At 40.8% G+C, this 22470-nt stretch overlaps 2 long non-coding RNA genes across 2 annotated transcripts; one reads left to right on the top strand and one right to left on the bottom strand.

The window, feature by feature from the left end:
- Positions 1–309: 309 nt before the first annotated feature.
- On the bottom strand, positions 310–1330 carry LOC120861889. The gene is made up of 2 exons (XR_005720651.1): positions 731–1330; positions 310–357 (listed from the first exon to the last, which is right to left on the bottom strand). It is a non-coding gene; the product is annotated as an uncharacterized LOC120861889 (long non-coding RNA).
- A 4938-nt stretch (positions 1331–6268) lies between these two features.
- On the top strand, positions 6269–12973 carry LOC120861888. Its single transcript, XR_005720650.1, has 3 exons — positions 6269–6370; positions 9243–9458; positions 12534–12973. It is a non-coding gene; the product is annotated as an uncharacterized LOC120861888 (long non-coding RNA).
- The last annotated feature ends 9497 nt before the right edge of the window (positions 12974–22470 follow it).

The raw sequence follows: 22470 nt of genomic DNA, 5'->3' as shown, positions 1-22470 counted from the left end.
AATTTTCCACAGTTTATTGTGATCCACACAGTCAAAGGCTTTGGCATAGTCAATAAAGCAGAAATAGATGTTTTTCTGGAACTCTCTTGCTTTTCCCATGATCCAGCGGATGTTGGCAATTTGATTTCTGGTTCCTCTGCCTTTTCTAAAACCAGCTTGAACATCAGGAAATTCATGGTTCATGTACTGCTGAAGCCTGGCTTGGAGAATTTTGAGCATTACTTTACTAGCATGTGAGCACTTAGTAAATATTAATTGAATGAATATTCTCCCTGTATTGCTGATTTTGTGGGTGACTTGGTTCTTTTTTCTCCTCAGAGAGTCTTCAGTCTTCATCTTCATTAGGCTGGCATTTATCTAGAACAAGTGGCAAATGGAGCTTTATGATTGTTAAGAAAGTTTGATCTCAAACTACACATGCACACACACATGAATGCATGCACACACACACACACACACATGCATACACACAGACTCTACAGGAAGAAAGCACATATGGGGAAGGCAGATGTTTTCATAGTTCCTCAAGTTTTAATTAAATTTAGGATTTTCTCACAGAAGGAAACCTGTTTCCTGTACCGTACTTAGTTCTGAGGCATTAACTACCCACACTCCGTCTTTATGCCAAGAGGGAAAAATTCCCTTCTTTTATTTACTGTTAGCCTTGTTGACATTTTCCCCCTAAAAAGCATTTTCTAAGGAAAAAGTAAGAACTGAGATAAATACATACTGAAGTTCAGAAGGAACAGCCAGGCTGCTGAGCCCAGGTTCACTTCAGCATGAGGATGGCAGGTTTGTCTCTGATCACATCTCTGATCCATTGGTTGTGGCTGCCTAGAGACACATGTGAGAGGCATTCTGAGGGCATGGCTGGCATCAGAGGGAAAGTGCGCCATGACTAATTCATTCAACACATACTTACTGAGTGCTGTGCTAGGTAATTAGCAGGCTGCCAGGAGCGTGGGAGGACAGTCAGCAACCTTGCTAGCCTTCCTCTACACAAGAAGGGCAGATGCAGTCTCGTAAGCATCTTGATTAGTCTCCCTCATCTGAAAGTTTATCCTTCTGCCACATGGTTCTCCATCATCATTTTGACTTCCTCACCCTAGAACCAGGTCTACTAATGAATTTCACTTTGCTGCTGGACAGGAATCAACACCCTTTCTTGTAAAACCCTCAAATTTTCATGACTCGAGCCACCCAAAACCATCATTCCTCTTTTTTTTTTTTTTTTTCTTTCCTGGTTTCTCTTTTGAGATACATGTTTTAATCCCAATCTAATTGTACTGACAGAATCATGATGCCTATTGAGGGGCAGGGAGTAATCTGACCCTCAGTTCTTGAGCTGTGGTACTTTAGCTATTTATCCAATACCCGTTTCCCTTTCTTTCTTATCAGGGCTGGCTAGAATAAGTGGCTATTGGGTAGGGATTTTCACACATTTTGCCTTTTCAGGCCTTCTTGCTAGAAAGTGGATGCAATGGCTGGAATTTCAGGAATCATCTTGTGACTTTGAGGCTGGAAGTCATGATGGCAAAGCAGAAAGATAGATGGAAACTGGGTCCCTGCTGAACCTAGTGGAGTCACCCTTTGATCCCTGGATTTCCTACTTTTGGGCATCATTTTATGTGAAAGAATAAAACCCTAATATGTCTAAGCTACTGAAGTCTGGTTTCTATGGTTTGCAGCTGAATGCAATTCCTAGCAAAATATGGGTTCTTCAGCTCTAATTTCTCCCTGATTCTTTTCTGATATGCTTATCCAGGTGAGACCTCACTCTTCATCCAGGAAGGACTCTTATATTCATGCAACTCTGAGACTGTAAGTTCCATGAGGACAGGTGATGTGAGGACTGGAGCTCACCAGTGACTCCTCAGTGTCTAGAATATTGCCTGACACTTAGCTGTTCAATCAAAAAATACGATGTGTGAATGAATGAATAATGACACAAACTTTGTTCAACTATAAGGCATAAAATATTAAAAAGAATTTGGTGTGTGTATGCTCAGTTGTGTCCAACTTTTTGTGACCCCATGGACTGCAGCCCACCAGGTTCCTCTGTCCATGGGATTTTTCAGACAAGAATACTGGAGTGGGTTGCCACTTCCTCCTCCAAGGGATCCTCCCCACCCAGGAATTGAACCTGAGTCTCCTGCAGCTAGCTCCTGCATTGGCAGGCAGATTCTTTACCACTGAGCTACTGAGGAAGCCAAGCAATGATACAATTACCAGAGAGCCATTCTCTCAATGATTAATTGAATATTCTTCTTACCTGAGGGCCAATAAAACAATAGGGGTTATAGGTTTTATAAAATAAGAAAATAATAATACTTGACAGTAAAACACAATGTACTTTGACATCTAATAATTTGTAAGGAATTTGATGCTGACATTTGTATATCATAGTTATAATAATAATGCTTCTTTAATGTATTACAGTTTAAGAACATTTCACACTCACCCTGGCTTAGAGAATAGAAACTATATTTAAAGTTTTCCACAATGTACTCCTGCACTTCGTAACTTTAATATTTGCTGAGTGCTTCCTACATTATCAGCTGAGTTATCATTGTTTCATATGCACTAACAAATATAATCTAACTGATAGATGAAAACCCTGTTATTCCTGTTGTATAGCTGAAGAAACTGAGTTACAGAAAACTTAAGTAGCTTACTAGTCATAAAGCTAAACAAGCTATATGGCATTTTATTTGATGTTTTTTGGTGATGAGTACATTTACTAAGGGGCTTCCCTGGTGGCTCAGTAGTAAAGAATCTGCCTTCCAGTTCAGGAAAAGCAGGTTTGATCCCTGAGTCAGGAAGATACCCTGGAGAAGGAAATGGCAACTCCATTATTCTTGCCTGGGGAATGCCATGGACAGAGGAGCCTAGCAGGCCAATTGATAAACAAAAATAGTAAACAAAAATTACTGTTTGTTGATTGCTTACTTGAGTGATTGAATAGTTACTCAGTGTCAGGCAGTAGGCTAAGTTCTGGGGAAGAAAAAATATTCAGTTCCCCACATTAAGGTGCATAACGATCCATGTAGCATGAAGAGTGCTTGGATACAGAGGTGCATCTGGGCTCTTCATCCAGACAAGGTTGGATGGAGAGGAAAGGGGATATTTCACAGGCTTCCAGGAGAAAATACCTTTCTAGACAGAGTTGGCCAGATAAATGGGAGGAATGGTGTTCAAGAGAAGAATATCCAGAGAAAGACAAATATATGCTATTACTTATTTGTGGAATCTAAAACAAATGATACAAGTGAAGTTGTTTACAACACAGAAACAGACTTACAGACATAGAAAACAATCTTATGGTCACCCAAGAGGAAGAGTAGGGGGAGGGATAAGTTAGGGGTTTGGTATTAACATAGACACACTATATATATATATATCTGTAAAACAGATAACCAACAAGGACCTATCATATAGTACAAGGAACTATACTCAATATCTTTAATAATCTGTAATGGAAAAGAATCTGAAAAACAATATATATGTATATGTATATATATGTATATGTATATAAACTGAGTCACTGCTGTACACTTAAATCTAGCACAACATTGGTAATTATACTTCAATTAAAATATTTTCTTTTAAAGAGAGAGGGACACGTGCAAAAGCAAAAGGGTGAGGCAGTGTTGACTTATTCAGGAAACGGGACGTCCTTAATGTGGCCGAGGTACAATCTGGAATGAGCAGGACAGGGGGATGCGACTCTCGACTGTGACCCACTGCCGCCAGGTCATCGAGGGTTTCTGGTTTCCCCCCAGGGAGCTCAGACCCTAATCTGTAAGCAGCAAAGGCCCCAAGAGACAGCAATGTAGTTACCTTTGTATTTTCACAGAATAAATTGACCATAGTGTGGAGGATAGCACAGAGCAGAGGAACATCTGAAGACTTGGGTTGAGATGAATGAATTAGGTTTCTACCATACTGTTTGAATTCCAATTTAATTGGAATGTGATCCACTGCAAAATTTGAATGCCTATCATTATGGAATGCTGGAAAGCTGCATACCTATGAGGTATCTACATGTGGTCAAACATTTCAGATACGGTCAAATCCCTCTTTTCCACCCTAGTGAGTGAACAGAGTGAAGGAACCTAGTGAAGGAGCAGAGAAACGTATAATACAAAGTGGTAAATAATGTCAATTAGTTAAGTCTACAGGCTTCCCTGGTGGCTCAGCAATAAAGAATCTGCCTGCAATGCAGGAGACATGAGTTTGATCCCTGGGTTGGGAAGATCATCTGGAGGAGGGCATGGCCACTCACTCTAGTATTCTTGCCTGGAGAATTCCATGGACAGAGGAGCCTGGTGGGCTGCAGTCCATGAGGTTACAAAGAGTCAGACACGACTGAAGTGACGAAGCAGCAGCAGCAACAGTTAATTCTACATGTATGTGTATTGATTCTATATATGTTATTTTTGAATTTAGAAACTTCTGAAGTCTTGAACATTCATTACCAAACAGATGACAAAGTGGTGCTAAGGTGACACCCTAGGACAGGTTCAGGAATGTTCTATTTCATGCTGATCTTGCCTTTCCCACATAGCCCCATCCCTCATATTCAATTCTGGGAATTGCTGACTGCCTTCTCAAAAGGATACAACAAAGTAGCTTTTTCTCAAACCTTGTGTGATTGAAGTATTATATTAAAATTTTCAATCCCCCCAATTCTTCTCTACAGAATATGAAATGAGGAAGGGAAACAGGGCATAAAAAATAGACCAGTCAGTGGTATCCATCATTGCCTTTCTCCATGAGACCAGAGTGGGACTTGCAGTTATAATTCTTTATCTGTAGCTCCAAATCCAAAAAGATCTGAAGAACCAAAGTGTTTTCATGGCTGATTTGGCAGCAATACCTGACCAAACTCATGTGGTCATAAAACCTGACCCCAGCTGACTGAAGTCTATTTATAACCTGCATTTCACTTGGTGTGAATAGTCACATGCTTTTCTGCAGAAATATTCATGTGTTTGACATTGTTTGGAGTGTTACCTAATATTCTGAATATGTACTTTATTGCTTTCTTAATGTTTCTTTAATTTTTTTTTAAAAAATTTGAGACTTGTATATCTGTTTGCAGTTGTAAGAAAGAATACATGTAGTATACTCTTCACCTAATTTCCCCCAATGGTCATATTTGTAACTGTGGTACAACATCACAACCAGGAGACTGACTTTGATACAATCCATGGACTTTATTGGGCTTCCCAGGTGGCTTTGGTTGTAAAGAATCCACCTGCCAATGCAGGAAATGCAAGAGACACGCGTTCGACCCCTAAGTGGGGAAGATCCCCTGGAGTAGGAAATGGCGCCTCACTGCAGTATTCTTGCTTGGAAAATTCCATGGACAGAGGAGCTTGGCAGGCTCAGTTGGGGCTGCAAAGAATCAGACACGACTGAGCTACTGAGCACATATGGGCTTTCTATGGATTTCATCAGTTTTACATACACTCCCTTTAGTTCCTTGCAATTCTATTATGTACAGATTTGTGTGGCTACCACCACAGTCAGATGCAATACAGCTCATCCTAAGGATCTCTTGCGCCACCCTATTATAGACACAGATAGCTCCCTCACCAGCCCTCTCCCTAGCCCCTAGCAACCAACCACTTGCATGTTTTCTACCTCTACAAGTTTGTCATTTCTAAAATGCTAGATAAATAGAATTGTACATTATGTGGTCTTTGGTGACTGGCTTTGTTCACTCAGCATAATTCCTTTGGCGATCCATACGAGTTGTTTCATGCTTTCTAATATCTGAAAAATTCTAAACTGCAAAACACATATAGCCCTGCGGTTTTAGATAGGAGGCTGTGGGGCTGCACTGAGAGTCTGCTGCTGCAGTTAAACTCCTGCCTGCTCTTTGAACCATTGATGAGTTGGACCGGCAGGGCCCCAGGGGCTGTGTTCTCATCAGTGAGTGGGATCTGGAAATAGTTTGAAACAGACATTTCTGGTGTTCGGTTTGAAGGCAGCTCCTGCTGCCCGTGGGACATTTGCCTCCTGTTGCAGCCTAATTATCCAGTGTTCACCGTGTCGGCCTCATTTGCCTTTGCCTGGGTTTCTTATTCTCACTGCATTTCCCTTCTAAGCCTGAATTTTAACCCTACTTTGCAATCGGCTTTCCTGAGTTTTGTTTCTATCAGCCCCTTTCTCCCGGACTGCACCTGGCTTCCTATATCACTTACATCGACTCTGCTCAGTGTGCAGATCTGTGACTCAGGGCTCAGGTTTCAGCCCTGGCCTGTCTCAGGCCTGTGTTGTGTTCTCTCTGACACTCAGTTTCTGAGAGTTGGATACAGGGTCTTCCGTGGAGAGCTTCTCGTGGATTCTCATCATCATTAGAGTGAGTTTTGATGTCAATCAAATTAAACCTTGAAAGGAGAGTTATTGTTTATATTTGAAAGCAAAAGTTGCCCTACTTAGGCCAATATATAGTTTGGTAAATTCTATAGTGGAAATTGTCACTAAATAAAATAAGACAATGTTCTGTTCTTGACAACTGACTTAAACACATCTTTGAGGGGTGTGTGTGTGTGTGTGTGTGTGTGTGTGTCAGTCTAAAATGGCTAATGATATTTAGAGAAGAGGAAACGTGGAAGAATGGCCCAGAAAGGGGACTTGATCACGTTTGTTCTTGGATCCCACTTCTCTTTCAAGCCTACCACAGTGGAAAACATCAAAATAGTCCATGTTATGACATCATTGTCTCAGTCAACTGTAATTAATTTATGTCTTCCTTTTGGAGAAAGCTAAACTCAAGAAGTCTTTGTAATATCATCGAAATTTTATTTCTAGCCCCACAACTGTTATAAAAACACACCTTCAGGTTAAAAGTGAAAAGTTCATATCTAATAATTCATAGAATTTGTTCATGTGAAACAATTATTTGGGAAATTTTCAGAAGCTTGAATGTTTTGCGTTTCCACCTGGTGTCTGCCATTGTATAGAACAACCTAGCGTTATTCTGTGATACTTTTGGTTAGCACTGACTGGTCAAAAATTTGCTTTGAGAATATCACTAGGGTCCACTAATTTCCTGAAGAAATCAATTAGGAATGAAGAAAGAAGAAAAAAAAGGTAATATCTAATTCTGACTTACTTTCTCAGCAAAAATGTTGTTAGTCCTCTTCCCCAAAAGAACAAGCAACATGGATTTGCAAAGAAAGAAAATAAGGGAAAATTAAAAACATATAGGGTAATTCGAGCAATAGTTTAAACATTGTACAAAAGCAATGGAAAACTGAATACTAAAGTTCTGTATTTTTTTTAGGGTGGATGGAAGAAAGGAGGAAAAAAAAAAAAAACCCAGGTTTTCCCTCTTTAAAAATGTTTTCCTTAAGTCTTTTTGTCTCAATGTTCTACTCCCTCCCAAGTTTTTAACAACTGAAAGTTGTCTCATTCTCCTTCAAAGCCTTCCAGAATAGAATTGCAATGAGTTCCTGTCAGTAATTTTTACTTTCAGTTAAAACCACTTTCCTTATGCAAGCGCATTAGCACTGAAGAAAGAGCCATATTGTTAGGCCTTCACTTTTGCTTTTATGTGAAAACTACTTCCTGAGAAATAATTTTCATTTACTTTGCAAATCGTCCACAGTTGGAAGAGTCACAAAGGGTATAAAGGGTAAAGTACACGAGGCAATACATGTGAGTGGCTGGTTACTCATGTTGGAATAGTGAGGTCGAGGTAAATGAACATGAAAAATAAAGGCTGAAATGTTTCTATTTTTAGCCTAAATTATGGACATAAATGTTTGCTGTGGTTATCATTACTTTATATTTAAATCAGCACTTAAAGGAGACTTTAGAAGTTTATCGCTATTGGGAGCTCAGAACAGTGGCTGGCACAGAGTGGTGTTGAATAAATAAATATTTACCAACTAAATGCATGCATGTATGAAGATCTCTGTATTTATTCTTTCTCAATCCTTTAAAAAATATATATCATATGACAGTCCCAGAACGTGGGGGAAAGCAAGTATTAATTTCTGAGTTTGGAAATGAATGTTTATTTATTTTGAAAAACGTTTGGGAATGCTTTGCTTGTGGAATGTTACTTGCACACAATAAAACATCAGCCTATGTTTCATCCCTACAAAAGTAAAGATTTTTGCTTTCTGGTTTAATTATCTAATTAGAATTCAGTAAGCTATGCAGAGGCTGTCCTTTGGGGCTTATTAAATCATCAAGGTTGAGTGTTGCAAGTGAAGGAAACACAGTTTTGAGTGGAGCCCGTTGTTGCCGAAGTCTTTTGGTTACTACAGCTCTGTTCCAGAGGAGAGAGCAACCTTGGGCCAGAAGGCAGTCTGGTACCCCTGGGCGGAGGAGGAGATGCGGTGCTGGGCGAGGCGGCGAGGGCGGCTAGGATCCGCTTACAGCCAGCAGGGACTAGGACGCTGTGACCCCGTGGCCAAGGCAGCGTGGTTCTGAGTGTTGATGTGCAGGGTCAAACAAGCTTAATCTTTGAAGCCGGCTGACCCCAGGTTCACTGAAGAAACAGGCTGAATCACAACAGCCTCTGGATTGAAATCCCAGCTCTGATGGAACAGGAGCTTTCCCTGTTGATGCTGCTACAGCGTTTGCTCCTAATGCTGGGAATTCAAGCGTTTAAGTCTCCAAGGCCTTCGGTTGAAATCCTACCAGCTTGAAAGTCTCACAATTGTTAAAAAAAAAAAAAAAAAATCTAACACACAAAGCCACAAACCCTTTACATTTTGTATGGCCAGCCAGGGGATCATAGTCTTCTGAAAAAAGAACACACAGCCTATCTTTTATGAACTGAGATCTCTGCTATTTTTTTCTGTATTTTAAACTTATGTTGATTGCCATGCCATGCGTTCATTTCTTAACCAGAAAACAAGAGATATTTTTCACTTGATATAAAAATGCCTAAGTCTCGATAACATCACAATATGTTACTTCATTATAAAAGGCCAGTTCTTCCATGCTGAGTTATACTTACTATCCACAAAACCACTAGTTGTCAACATATCTTGTTCCAAATGGTTGCATTTTTTCAAAAAATCCAGGACATTTGTCATTTTGAAGCTCCTGCCTATATGATAGGTAGCTGCATGAAGGTTCTTTTCATCAGTTGGAATGGTTTTCACTGACAGGAAATGCATTTCCATGTGAATGTATTGGGGTTTGCAGCCAAACACTGCTGCCTGCCTCCTTGATTTTGGCTCTACTCAGTTCCTTTTATTGGTTTTTGGCAGGTTGCTGAGGGCATATGTTTTGGACTTTTCTTGCCTGATTTGTGAGATTCTGCTGACATCCAGGAAAGTGCTGCAAAAAAACCTGTTGCTCATATCCAGGCTTATGTGTTTCGTGGCAGAGCCACGAGCACTGAGCTCAAGTTTCTTGACAACAAGTCTTATTTATGGAGAAACAAACATAGGTGGTATTTTGTGGGACCATGCTGTTCTCTTTCTGTGAGTAACATTTGGCATTTCTATGCAAGAGGGCAAAAGGGTTTTTAAACATCTCATATTCAAGGGTGTTATGGAGGAAGGGATGCTGTGCTGACGGTGATGATGATGATAGCTGCCATTTACTGAGCAGACACCAAACACCAAGCAATTTGCATCCACTCTTCATCACAAAACTGCAAGGGGAATGTTGCTGTGCCCATTTTGAAGATGAAGAAACTAAGGTTAAGCAGCATTCCCAGAATCTTGTGGAGTGTTGAAGCCAGAAGCCTTGGCCTTCCTGTCTCTAAAATTTATGTTTTTTCCCTAAAGAAACCTGAGAGACAAATATTGCTTTTGATTTTTTAATAAAGAAAATCTTGTCCTGAAATTGTAATTCGATTTTGATGACAATGATTAAACATGTACCATAGGAGTTAGTGCCATGAGGATGCTAAGTCACAGCTAAGATACAATCTATTCCTTAGGGACTCATAGACTAGACCAGTGGTTACTGACTGCTGGTGATTTCACCCCTCCAGAGAACATTTCTGAAGGTCTGGAGCCATTTTTGATTGGCATGGTGGGTGAACATGTTTGGAGCTAGGTTTGGAGTAGGTTGGGGCTTTCCCTTCCCCGGTGGCTCAAATGGTGAAGATTCTGCTGGTAATGCGGGAAGATGCCCTGGAGAAGGGAATCACTACCTACTCCAGTATTCTTGCCTGGCTAAACCCATGGACAGGAGCCTGGTGGACATGACTGAGCTACTAACACTTTTACTTTTGGAGTAGGTTGAGGCTAGGCATGCTGCTAAACATTCTACAATGATCAGACAAATCCCACAACTAAGTTATCTGGCCCAAATTGTTAATAGTGTTGCTGTTGAGATACTGTGGTCTAGAAGAAGAAAAACACTGAAAACATGGTGGGATTTATGTTGTACTTTAATGATGGTGTGGTAGATTGTATTATTTTCCAAAATATTTGCTGACAGTCTCTGTTGGGACCTTCCATGCGGGAGAATTATAACTCTTGCCCCATTAATACCAGGCACAGCCGTTTGACTTGCCTTGACCAATGAAATATGGAGAGAAATTTAAAGAGCCATCCCTCTTTCCCCTCTGTCCTAAGACTGTCAAGTTCCAGGCAGGCCTTCTTTATTTGGAACCTTAAATAAAACAGAGCTTCCCTGGTGGCTCAGATGGTAAAGAAAAGTGAAAGTGAAAGTCCTGTCTGATCTATGCAACCCCATAGATTATACAATCCTTGGAATTCTCTGGAATTCTCCCAACCCAAGGATCGAACCCAGGTCTCTTACTTTGCAGGTGGAATCTTTACCAGCTGAGCTATAAGGGAAGCCCAAGAATCTGGAGTGGGTATCCTATCCCTTCTCCAGAGGATCATCCTGACCCAGGAATTGAACTGGGGTTCTCCTGCTCTGCAGGCAGATTCTTTACCAACTAAGCTATGAGGGAAGCCCAGATGGTAAAGAATTTGCCTGCAATGCAGGAGACCTGGATTCCATCCCTGGGTTGGGAAGATTCCCTGGAGAATGGAATGGCAACCCACTCCAGTATTCTTGCCTGGAGAATTCCATGGACAGAGGATTCTGGCAGGCTACAGTCCATGGGATCACAAAGAGTTGGACATGACTGAGTGACTAACACTTACTTACTTAAATAAAGACAGCATGGAGTAAGATGCAGTCGACTCCAAAGACTGGAATCATAAGCAAGACCTAAACCCTTGTTGAAAGCTAGTGAGGTTTTGAGATTGTTACTGTAGCATAATTTTGTCCATCCATGCAGATGTAGTTATTATTTCAACAAGTGACAGGGATGTGGGATTGTGGTAGGAGAATATCCTAGAATAAAAGACTGGAGCCAAGGTATGCTAGATGACAAAGGGTAGATTTTAACTTTATGCATGGGGGGAAGTTTAGTAAGAGTGAGAAAGGAAATTAATTTTGAGATCAGAGGGAAAGGTCATTCAGAAAGGGACACGTACAGGGGGGCAGGAAATCAGTTAGACTATGATTATAGTTGAGAAGCAAGAGTCTGAATATGGGTAGGGTTCATGTAAATGAAAAGTTGGATTATGAAGAGTGATTGAGAAGGAAAAAAATTAATGGGCATGAAAATGTATTTACCATGCACAATGAGAAGATGATTTAAAGATGATTTCAAGATTTTGAGAGGATATTTTGGAAATAGGTATCACACAAGAACACCTTTTAAGATGGATAGGATAAATTCCTACCAGAGCTTATTGCACTTGGGATGGGCTTGTCTAGTGGGAGTAGTTCACAGGCAGTTGGCGGTGAGGGTCTGGACACTAGGAATCCTGGTGTGATTTACATATCTGGGCATCATCCTTGTATAAGGATGCAATTTGGACAATATTGTCTAGGGATAGTGGCTAGAACTGAAAGAGGAACTTAGGGAAAAGGGAGTTGGGGGATTGGGAAAAATAAACCTGATGGGAGGAATGTCAGACATCTAAGTAGAAAATGCTGCCAGGGCTGGCTGGTAAGGAGCTGTGTGAGGTGCTTGCAGAGGCAAACAAGAGTGTAAGGAGGCAAATTAGTGCATACTCCAGCGTAGGTTTCCATGCCCTCCTCCAGGGAATCTTTCCAACTCAGGGACTGAACCTGTGTCTCAATCTCCTGCATTGGCAGGTGGGTTCTTTGCCATTAGTGCTACCTGGGAAGCCCAATTAACTGCAAAGAAGTGGCTAAATGCCTATGTTATTATTCTGAAGCAGTTAAGTTTTGGAGAAAAAAAATAGTACAGTTATAAGGCCAGGAATTTATAAACATTCATAATAAATGTTTGAAGTTTGTAAAATGTGGAAGTTTGAAGTTTTCTTCAGTGTAAGGATGAAAACTAGAAATACCAATAGCACTTGCCTGAAAACAAATTCTTGACTTATATTGGGAATTTATAATTTTAAACTTTAATTGCTATGTCTTTGCTGTGCCTACCAGTTAGAAATGAGTTTACTATATTCTTTGTTTGGGTATTGGTTGTATTTTTAGGTAAAAATATTCTTCAGTTGATTATGACACATTAATCTTCCTTCTCGGTTTTCATGTTTCAGGGCAAACTAACCAGCAGAGGCTCACAACTGAAAGGCTGAGCTTTTTGAACATGCCCTTCTCCACTCCCTCCAGAGTTCGCAGGCAATGCATTCTTTAGTTCTGAAGTTTTGCTGGATGGATCAAATAGGTGGTGTTATGCTACATTTCTTAAGAATAGGCCAGAGCACCATCTATTTCTTTTCCTCTGGCTTCACATTTCAGTATGTTAGGGTCCTGGGACATCATGGCAGAGAAATCTCACCCAATGGTCCACCACCAACCTGCTGGTGGCTGCAGGAATTACAGACAGAGTGCTTGAGAGAAGTCACGGGGATGGATGAGACTGCCCAGGGAGAAAAAGCGTGAAGCAAGCTGCTGTGAAGATCGAATCTACCTTCTTCTGAAAGCAGCACCAACCTGAGTGATTTCATCCAGAATAATAAATAATAATTTCCTTTCATTTCTCAGCCTAATCATTCTGTCACTTGGTGTTTACTCTAGATAAAAGTTTAGGGCCTTTCTTAGATATGGAGAGTTTAGTACATAGTTCTCTTTCAGGCACTTAGCAAGTAATTAAGGCTACTTCTTTGGGGATTCTGTAGTTTACACCAGAGAAGGTTGTTTGAGATTCTACTTTCTGTGCTAAAGCTATCTTATCATCATCATCATAATCATCATCAGTGAAACATCCTCTCTCATTGCACAGTGAATTGGAATTATAGAGTTAAGTTTGGGAGCCTCGTGTTTCCAGGTCCTCAAGATACAACCCTTATCAGGAGCCCAGCATCCTCACGTGCCCACTGTACAACCCATATTTTATTTCAAGTTTCTGACCTTTCTTTTCCAACCCTTTGAAAGTTTTGATTTGATTGGTTAATTAAATGGGCTTTATTCCAGGGTTGTGCATTTTCCTGTTAATACAGACCTTCTGGAGATATGGGCTTTGCTGGTGGCTCAGATGATAAAGAATCTGCCTGCAATACAGGAGGGCAATCCACTCCAATATTCTTGCCTGAAGGGTCCCTATGGACAGAGGAGTCCATGGGGTTGCAAAGAGTCAGACATGACTGAGCAACTAACGCTTTTCTGGAGCTATAAAGCCTTAACCCATAGAGCTCTCATTAACAAAACAATGTTCAGGAAAACAGAGGAGGTATTTTTTGAGAAGCCTTTAGATCTCCTTTTAATCATTCTACTTTAGTGATCAGTGACTTTGCTTCTCCACTCTGTATATGTAAAGAATAGCTGAATACCATTTTGATGTGGGTTGAGCAGAGAGAAAACCAGGACCTGTGATTAACATTCTTGCATTTTAATTATTGATTAAGAGTAATCAGATGATTTAGCTTTAAGCAGATTCAAAATGATCCATTATAATTCACAGTAGAATAGCATTGAAACATGTATAGTATCACATGTGAAACAGATCACCAGTCCAAGTTCAAAGTATGAAACAGGGCACTCAAAGCCAGTGCACTGGGACAACCCAGAAGGATGGGATGGGGAGTGAGGTGGGAGCAGGGTTTCGAGATGGGGGACACATGTATACCCGTGGCTGATTCATGTCAATGTATGGCAAAAACCACTATAATATTGTAATTAGCCTCTAATTAAAAGAAATAAATTAATTAAAAAAAACTTTCAGAAGAAAGCAAATAATTCACATGTCTGAATCAAGATGGACAAGGAGAAGCATCAGGGCAGGTCTTGGTGAGGAGAGTGGAATCTCTAGCTTTGCGATTTGCTTAGTTTTCACTGCTCTGCTTCTCTGCCCTGGCAGCACAGTAGGGACCATACGGCAAGTTTGTGGGTAGTGGTGGAGGGATGTACCACTCTTGTGCTTAAATTAAACCAGGGAAACTAAGGGAGATGAGGAAGAGAAAAATGAAGGGGCTTTGGTTCAGATATCAAATGGGTGTGCCCCTCCTGAAACCATTTAAGAATTGCTTTTGGGCTAGGAGGTAGCTGGAGCTAAGGCCTGGGAAATGGGCTCTGGTGAAAACATTCAATATGGGGGCTGGATGCAGGAGCCCTGAGTGACTCTGTGTCTGGCTGCTTCACTACTGGAGATCTGCTCTTTGCTGATGATTTGAGACCTCATGAGTTTCCCCCATGAGCATGCATCCTTGCAATACCCAGGCCGTGCGTATCTTTGGACATCTAATGGACTAGAAGAGGAGCTCAAATCTCCACATTTGGGAAGCCAGAATGGATAGAGGGAAGTGTAGACTCCTACTATCCACAGATGAAAAAAGAGTACTGAATAGGTTAATTTACCCAAATTCTCACAGAAAGAAAGGAGAGTTTGAGCAATGTAGTTTTAAACTTCACAGTTGGGGCTTTCCACAGTTAATCCGTTTTGTTATAATTGCAGAAAATAGCAGTGCCGCAAATACTAAAATGCAGCTAGAGATTCTCCTGCTGTGTCTCCTCTGTTCTTGGCTGTGTGTGTGTTCTGGGTCCCTCTTGTGGTGGCTGGGGTGGACTGGGCAAGGATGTTGCCGCACACCCAGGGAGGTCTCAAGTTGCAGATGAGCTGCTGAGTGAGGTGTTTTCTTGTGATGCTAACAGCATTCAGGTTGAGAGATTTGTGTCATGGTCGAGGAATAAAGCAAAGGTGTCTGAGGAAAATTGAAACAATCAAAAGAGAACTTTCTCAGACTCCCACGACCCATCTAACCATGAAGAGTATCTGTACTGTCATAGGCTGCCTCCCCACCTCTTCCATAGATACACTTCTGTGCCCGAAATTAAAAGTAATTTCTCCACTTTTTTACGACATCCTGTCAACTATCTAGCCAAGGAAATCACTGCTAATTATCACTGTGATCAAGTTTTTACTGTCTCCTGATTCCTAGCAAAGGTGAGGTGAAGTCGCTCAGTCGTGTCCGACTCTTTGAGACCCCGTGGACTGTAACCTACCAGGCTTCTCCGTCCATGGGATTCTCCAGGCAAGAATACTGGACTGGATTGCCATTTCCTTCTCCAGGGGATCTTCCCGACCCAGGGATCGAACCCGGGTCTCCCGCATTGGAGGCAGACGCTTTAACCTCTGAGTCACCAGGGAAGCCCCCTGATTCCTAGCAGCAATCACATTTTCTGTTATTGCCCACATCTTTAAAAATAATCCCCCCTTGACTTCACTTCTTATTTTAGCTACTGCCCCTTTGTAGCAAGCATTTTAAATTCCCTTTTTCCTATTCCTTTTTCAACCCACTCCAATCTGACTTTCCCAGACCACGCTACTGAAACTGCTCTTGTCAAGGTCATTAATGCCTTCGTGGTGCTAATGCCCAGGATGGACTCTCATTTTAACCTGTCAGGAGCAGTTGATACAGTTGATCACACTCATCTGTCTGAACCATCTTCTTCACTTGGTTTCTAAGGCGCCACACCCTCCTAGTAGTTTTTCTAACATGCTAGACTCTCCTTTCCTGCTTTTTTGCTTTTCCCTCTTGTCCTTGACCTCCCACAATCAGAGAGCCCCAGAGTTCAATCTTGATCCTCTTCTCTGTCTATGCTTACTGCCTTGATGCTCTCACTTAGGCTCACGACCTAAAATGCCTCCTACCTTCCAAAGACTTTTGCATTTATATGTGACATCCATCTCTCCTATATTAAACTTTCTACTTGAAAACTACATGTGAAGTTCTAATAGACATCTCCACCTTTGTGTATCCAAAAACTGAACTTTTGATCTTTCTCCTGAAAGCTATTCTACCTGCATCTCTCTCCCACTCTAATTCAGTCCATGGCAGCTTCATCCTTCAAGGCACTCAGGCTGAAAACCCTAATTAGTCTAAACTCCTCTCTTTTGTTCGTCTCACATCTAAACATGCAAGACGTATTGTTTGCCCTACCTTCTTGCCCCTTACATTGCCATAATGCTGATGTAACCGAATCATTATTCATCTGGAAGATTGCAATAGACTTTTAACTGGTATCTCAGCTCCTATGTTTTTCCTCTAGAATCTGTCCTTCACAAGGCAGCTAGAGAAATGCTTTAGAAATATAAGTCAGATCATGGTGCTCCTCTGCTCAAAACCCTCCGATGGATTCCCATTTTAATTAGAGGAAAACCTAAAGTCTTTACCTGCACCATTACCTTCATAGCTTATTTCCTGCTACCCCTCCTTGTCTTATTCCCTTCTAGGCAAACCGTCCTTAGAGCTTTTGCACTAGAACGTTTCTTTCCCCGGTGTAATCCCTGTGGCTATCTGCTTCACTCCTTCAAAATTTATTCAAAGGCCACATTCTCAATGAGCCCCCAACCCCCTGACAACACCATTTAGCACTGTAGCTGCTTCCGCCTATTCTCAGTACCCTTAATCCCTTTACACTGTTCTATTCCTGCTTTTCTTTCCATAGAATTTATCAGCTTTCAGTTTACCTTATAATTTGCTCACTTATGATATCTGTTGTTTATTGTCTGTCACTTTCTAGAACATTAGCGCCACACAGGGCTCAGATTATTGTCTGTTTGGTTCACTGATGCTTGAAATTCTTAGAAAAGTTGCTTGGCATATAGTAGATGATCAAAAATGTCAAATTAATGAACGCATAAGCAATTTCCTTTCCCAAGGACAAGGGCTCTCATGAGGTCAGAAGCTGGGAAAATTAGAAGGTGGAGGAGGGAAAGTGAACAACAGAATGAGGACCAAGACAAGCCTAAGCTGGCAGGCTTTGTCTTGTGTTGTAGAGGTGGGTTTGACTGATGAAAGTTACCACGCAGCACTGAAAACCTAATTTCTTCACCATTCTCCATGGGCCGTGACTCCCAGAATCTCTACTACTTTGATTTTCTTCTTTGCATGCATTTCAGTTTGTCGGAATCTCTTTTAAACACATGATGCCCAAAATGAAACACAATATTTCAGATACACTGAAACCAGCATCCCATTAATATCATGGGTCATTATCTTGTCTGAGCCTACACATTCAGCAATGTAGTCAAAAAGATCTTTAATTTCCCAGGGTTGAATCACACATGACTCAGAATGAGCCTGCTGTCAACCAAACCCACACGTTACTTTTGTTTATTCTTTCACACAAAACATACTTCAACAAAATCTGCTTAACTCTATTCACTTAACCTATGTGTATGACTTTCATATTTTTTTCTATTAAATTTCTCTTTTCAGTTTAGAGTTGTTATCCTAACCTATCAAGATCATAATTCAGTATCTTAGTGAATGGTCCCAACTTTTCATCTTTGGAAATTTGACAATTAAAAAAAAGTTGTTAAGGTGTTGATAAAATGTCCTGGACAGAGTTCTTGAGTAAATCTATGCCAAACTATTACAAACCTATATTTCTATAATAATAGGATCTATTTAATACTCTGGATATATAGGTTTAAGCTAGCTATTTCTTAATCTTACCCACAAAATTGTTACTGAATAATTTTTCAGATGTTTTGCTGAAAATCAAATGTACTATGCCTATAGGATTCTGTTGATTTTCCAGTCTAGCATTTTGAATAAAAGAGAAAGTGAGACCAGTTTGGCATAGTTTTGTTAGATAAGCCCATGTAAGCTTTTGGGGAGCCCTTTATATGAACTCACAAATTATCTTTGATTAATTCTGTCTTGCACTCAGGTTTGCTATTTCCAATTTGAAGATTTGGTCATCTCCATCACAGTGACATTTTACCTCTGTTTATTATTTTGTGACTTATATGTGGAAAGAAATGTTCATATACTTCTTGTAGATAAGTGGTCTTTATCATTTAAATTTTAATATGTTCTTTTCTATAAATGCATCTATGAAATCTTATCATACAGATTTTAATGTCCTCTTTCTTTTGCTAGTTTGCTTGACTCTTTTCTTTCCTCATCCCTCCTCCTCCATTCACACTGTCCATTCACTTTTGCTCCAGATACTTCATATTAGCACCTAGTATATGTCTTACAAGGAGTCTTCCTAGCTGGCTGAGTGGTAAAGAATCTGCTTGCTAATGCAGGAGACACAGGAGACGTGGGTTCGATCCCTGGTCTGGGAAGGTCCCTTGAAGTAGAAAATGGCAACCCACTCCAGTATTCTTGCTTGGAGAATTTCATGGACAGAGGAGCCCGATGGGCTATGATTCATGGGGTCACAAAGAGTTGGACATGACTTAGCATGCATGCATGTACATCTTACATATTTCTATATAATTGCACATTCATATAATCACAGGTGACTTCCTCAATGAACTTTTAGGTGGCCTATTTCAGTCCGTGTTTTGTGAAGAGTGTTCTCTGATCTATTGGATTATTTTGTGATTTATGAGCAGAAAGTGTTTTGTGGCCAAGTAAGATTGTAAAACATTTAATAAAAACAAAAATAATTTTTCTTATTGTTTATTAAAAAAAAAAAAACAAAGAGAATCAGCTTATCTATCCTTCCCTGAGAGAGGATATTACCCATAAACTGTCCTGGAAGCATCTATTTTTGTACTTTGAGACCTCAACCTAAATGTAATAGAATAATTCACTTTCCTTTCACTCAGTAAAATTCATGGAGCTCCTCCTGTGTCCCAGGCACTGTACTCAGTTGTGCAGTAACTCTGGGCCTTGCCAAGGTGCAATCCACCTCTCTATTTTTTCTTTTATCTCAGGAAAAAAAAAAAAAAACTCTTCTGCTTAGAAGGTATTTCTTACTAACTGAATGTTTGTGTCCACCCCAAGCTCACATGTTGAAGCCCTAACCCCCCAAAGTTACTCTGTTTGGAGAGAGGGCTTCTAAGGAGGCAAAGTTAATTGATGTCACAGGGTGAGGCCCTGATCTGATAGGATTAGTGTCCTTATAAGAAGAGATGTCAGAGAACTTTCACCAGAGGGAGAGAGAGTCTGCTAACTGGGAGACACACATTTTAGTGGGTTGGGGGAGGGTGGTGAATAAAAGTACACTCTGTGGTATACAAGGGAAATAGATTTAATAACATCAATAACATTATAGTTATTCATTAGATGAATGTTGTTACCGACGTGTCCCACTTTCTTTCAAGACTCAGACATGCAGATTTCTCCCATAATGTTCAGCAGTATTAAATATTAGTGTATTATGAGCCAGGGCTTCCCTGATAGCTCAGTTGCTAAAGAATCAGCCTGCAATGCAGGAGACTCTGGTTTGATTCCTGGGTCGGGAAGATCCCCTGGAGAAGTGAAAGGCTACTCACTCCAGTATTCTTGGGCTTCTCTTGTGGCTCAGCTGGTAAAGAGTCCGCCTGCCACGCAGGAGACCTGGGTTGGATCCCTGGGTTGGGAAGATCCCCTGGGGAAGGGAAAGGCTACTCACTCCAGTATTCTGGCCTGGAGAATTCCATGGACTGTATGGTCTATGGGGTTGCAAAGAGTTGGACACGACTGAGCGACTTTCTCTTCACTTCATGAGCCAAGCTGCGTTCCCCTGCATGCCTCCCCCGTACCTTGGAATGTGACTGTACTTGGAGATAAGGCCTGTAAGGGCATGATTAAGTTAAAGTTGGGTCTTCAGAGTGGCCCCAACCCAATCTGATTGGTGTCCTTATAGCAAAAGGAGATTCTGATACAAAGAGATACCAGCAATGTGAGTACAGACAAAAGCCTGAGAGAGGGTCCAGGGAGAAGGGGTTCCTCTGCTAGTTAAGGAAAGGGGCCCCAGAAGAAACCAAGCCTTTAGATGTCTTTATCTTAGACTTTTGGTTTTCACAGTTGTAAGAAAAAAGTTTCAGTTGTTTAAGCCACTCAGTCTGTGATATTGTGCTATGGAAGCCCAAGTAGACTTATACAGACTGGGTGTAAAGATTGCATTTATTTTGTTTTCCTAACTCTCCCGTCTCCTAATGTTTTGCAGGCACTGCAGTTACCTTCCAGCCCCTTTGCTGTTTAAGGAGATTATTCAGGTCTGCTCTCAGATACCCTGGGCACAGTATTATTTCTATGAGAATTAAGTACTAGCAAATGCATGTGAAGAACATGATGTTTCTCTCTTGATCAAAAAGCCGGCTATCACGGGGTTAACCAGTCATTTTGAAAAGTACGTAGAGTACAACATTCTATCTATTAAAAATCTGTTCTTCCCAAACAATGCATAATCTTGCCGAGGACACATTCTGAAAGCACTTTTCATTTATTATCATTTATTGTTCTATTTATGTGAATTTTCCTTCCAAGTTCTGCCTGTAACATTCTCCATCTCCTTTTTATGAGGACAAAATTGTAGTGTACCCATCCAGATGGTGGGAGGTTGGTAGAAACAGACCCAGAAGTGGGCCTTAAAATCTTAAATCCACACTCAGTCTTCAAGGCCAAGATGACTCAATGTATCATGCAGAAAGTGAAGCCAGTGTCCAGGATGGGGCCATGCAGTACTTAATAAATAACAGTGTAAAGATGGGACCTAGAGTAGGAAATGGCAACCCACTCTTGTATTCTTGCCTGAAAAATTCCATGACAGAGGAGCCTGGCAGGCTATAGTTTATGGGGTCAAATACAGTCAGTCACGACTGAGCGACTGATCGCATAGAGACGGGAAATAGCTGGACTGACTCAGAACTTATTCTCTGGAGCCCAAATCTCCTCGGGGTTCCTGAGCTAAATTCCCACACTTAGTGTATTCTTTGAGCCAGATTCTAATCTGTTCCCTTCTTTACCCTGGAAGCCTTTGCCCCACAGCTGGGGCTCATTTGGTTTGGATTTTCATCTATAAATTGCTGTCAGCGAGGATCTTGAGGAGCTAATTGGTGAAAGTAACCTAAAAAGGGGACCCTAGAAGGGAATGAGAGAAACTGAATTTTCATCATTCCCTTCCTCCAAGAATTGTGTTACCCTTTGCCAAGAAACAACTAGCTTTGAAGCTTGAGTAATCTCTCTTGTTTGAAAGCTAAAAGCCAACTTAGATGAAATGCCATCAAACAAAAGTATGTTTCTCAGTTTTGTTGAGAAGTGTGGAGCGGATAGTGTTTGTGATTCAAAGTCCCACTTGGACACACTTCAAAGAGGGACTCCAGGCAGAACTGCTAAAAGCTCCGCCAGCACCAGGACGCACAGATTTCTAGTTGCTGGGGCCCCAGCTCAGTTCCTGCATCTGAGAAGCATCGTAATTGCTGTCCTTTTAATCTTTTTTGCAGCTTATCAAATGGAGGCCACTTCACAGCAGGACACAGGTTCAAAATAATAAAAGCAAAATTTGTAGTGATTTGATTTTCCCTTAAAAAAAAAATCTTTGCAGTGATACTGAAGCTTAACAAAAGTACAGGAATTTAAATTGGTAAAAACGGGGTCAGGAACAGCTCAGATGATGGAAAAGCACTTCTGGCATCTAAGAACTGGTTGTGAAGCAAAGTAGATATGAATGTCAGGTCACAAGCTAAGGTGTACAACCATAAAGCTTTCCATTTTTTATACAGCCACTAATTTTAATCTCTAGATTACACTCCAGGAAGGTCTTGTAACTTGATCTCAGTCTATTCAGGTTTTCAGTGTCCAACTGGCTGCTTAAGTCACCTGTATACATCCCTCAATTAGGCAGCTTTGAGATATCCATTGTCCTGTTGGGATGTGGTCATTTGCTCCTGTGACTTGCCATCTTGATGCATCTTGTCCCTATGCCTGACCCATTGCCTCCAGCAGCTCTGCGTACTCCTTCCACATAGAGTCTGGAGCACAGAGACCGTCAGGCCCCTTGACATGGCACACGAGAAGTCCTTTCCTAGGTATATAATCATACTATAGAGATGTACCTGTATCCTGTCCACTTTTGTCCTTTCTTCTAAATACTAAATCTGTTCCATTTAAAATACTGCCTTCATTTCATTTTAGGGTCTTTTTTTTTCTCTTCAAAATATAAGTGTAGAATGAGTAGAGCCACTCTATGCAAAAGGAAAATGAAACAGAATAAAACATTTTTTAAAAAGAACAAAGCTCTATTATAGTGGCCTATATTGTGAGAAGTGAGTAAAATGTGACAACATAAATAATTAGTAAGAGAAAAATG

The sequence above is a fragment of the Oryx dammah genome, unplaced genomic scaffold (genome assembly GCF_014754425.2).
Source record: "Oryx dammah isolate SB20612 unplaced genomic scaffold, SCBI_Odam_1.1 HiC_scaffold_3, whole genome shotgun sequence".
NCBI lineage: Eukaryota > Metazoa > Chordata > Mammalia > Artiodactyla > Bovidae > Oryx > Oryx dammah.
Note: the sequence above shows the minus strand (reverse complement) of the source record. Positions and strands in the feature narration are given on the sequence as shown.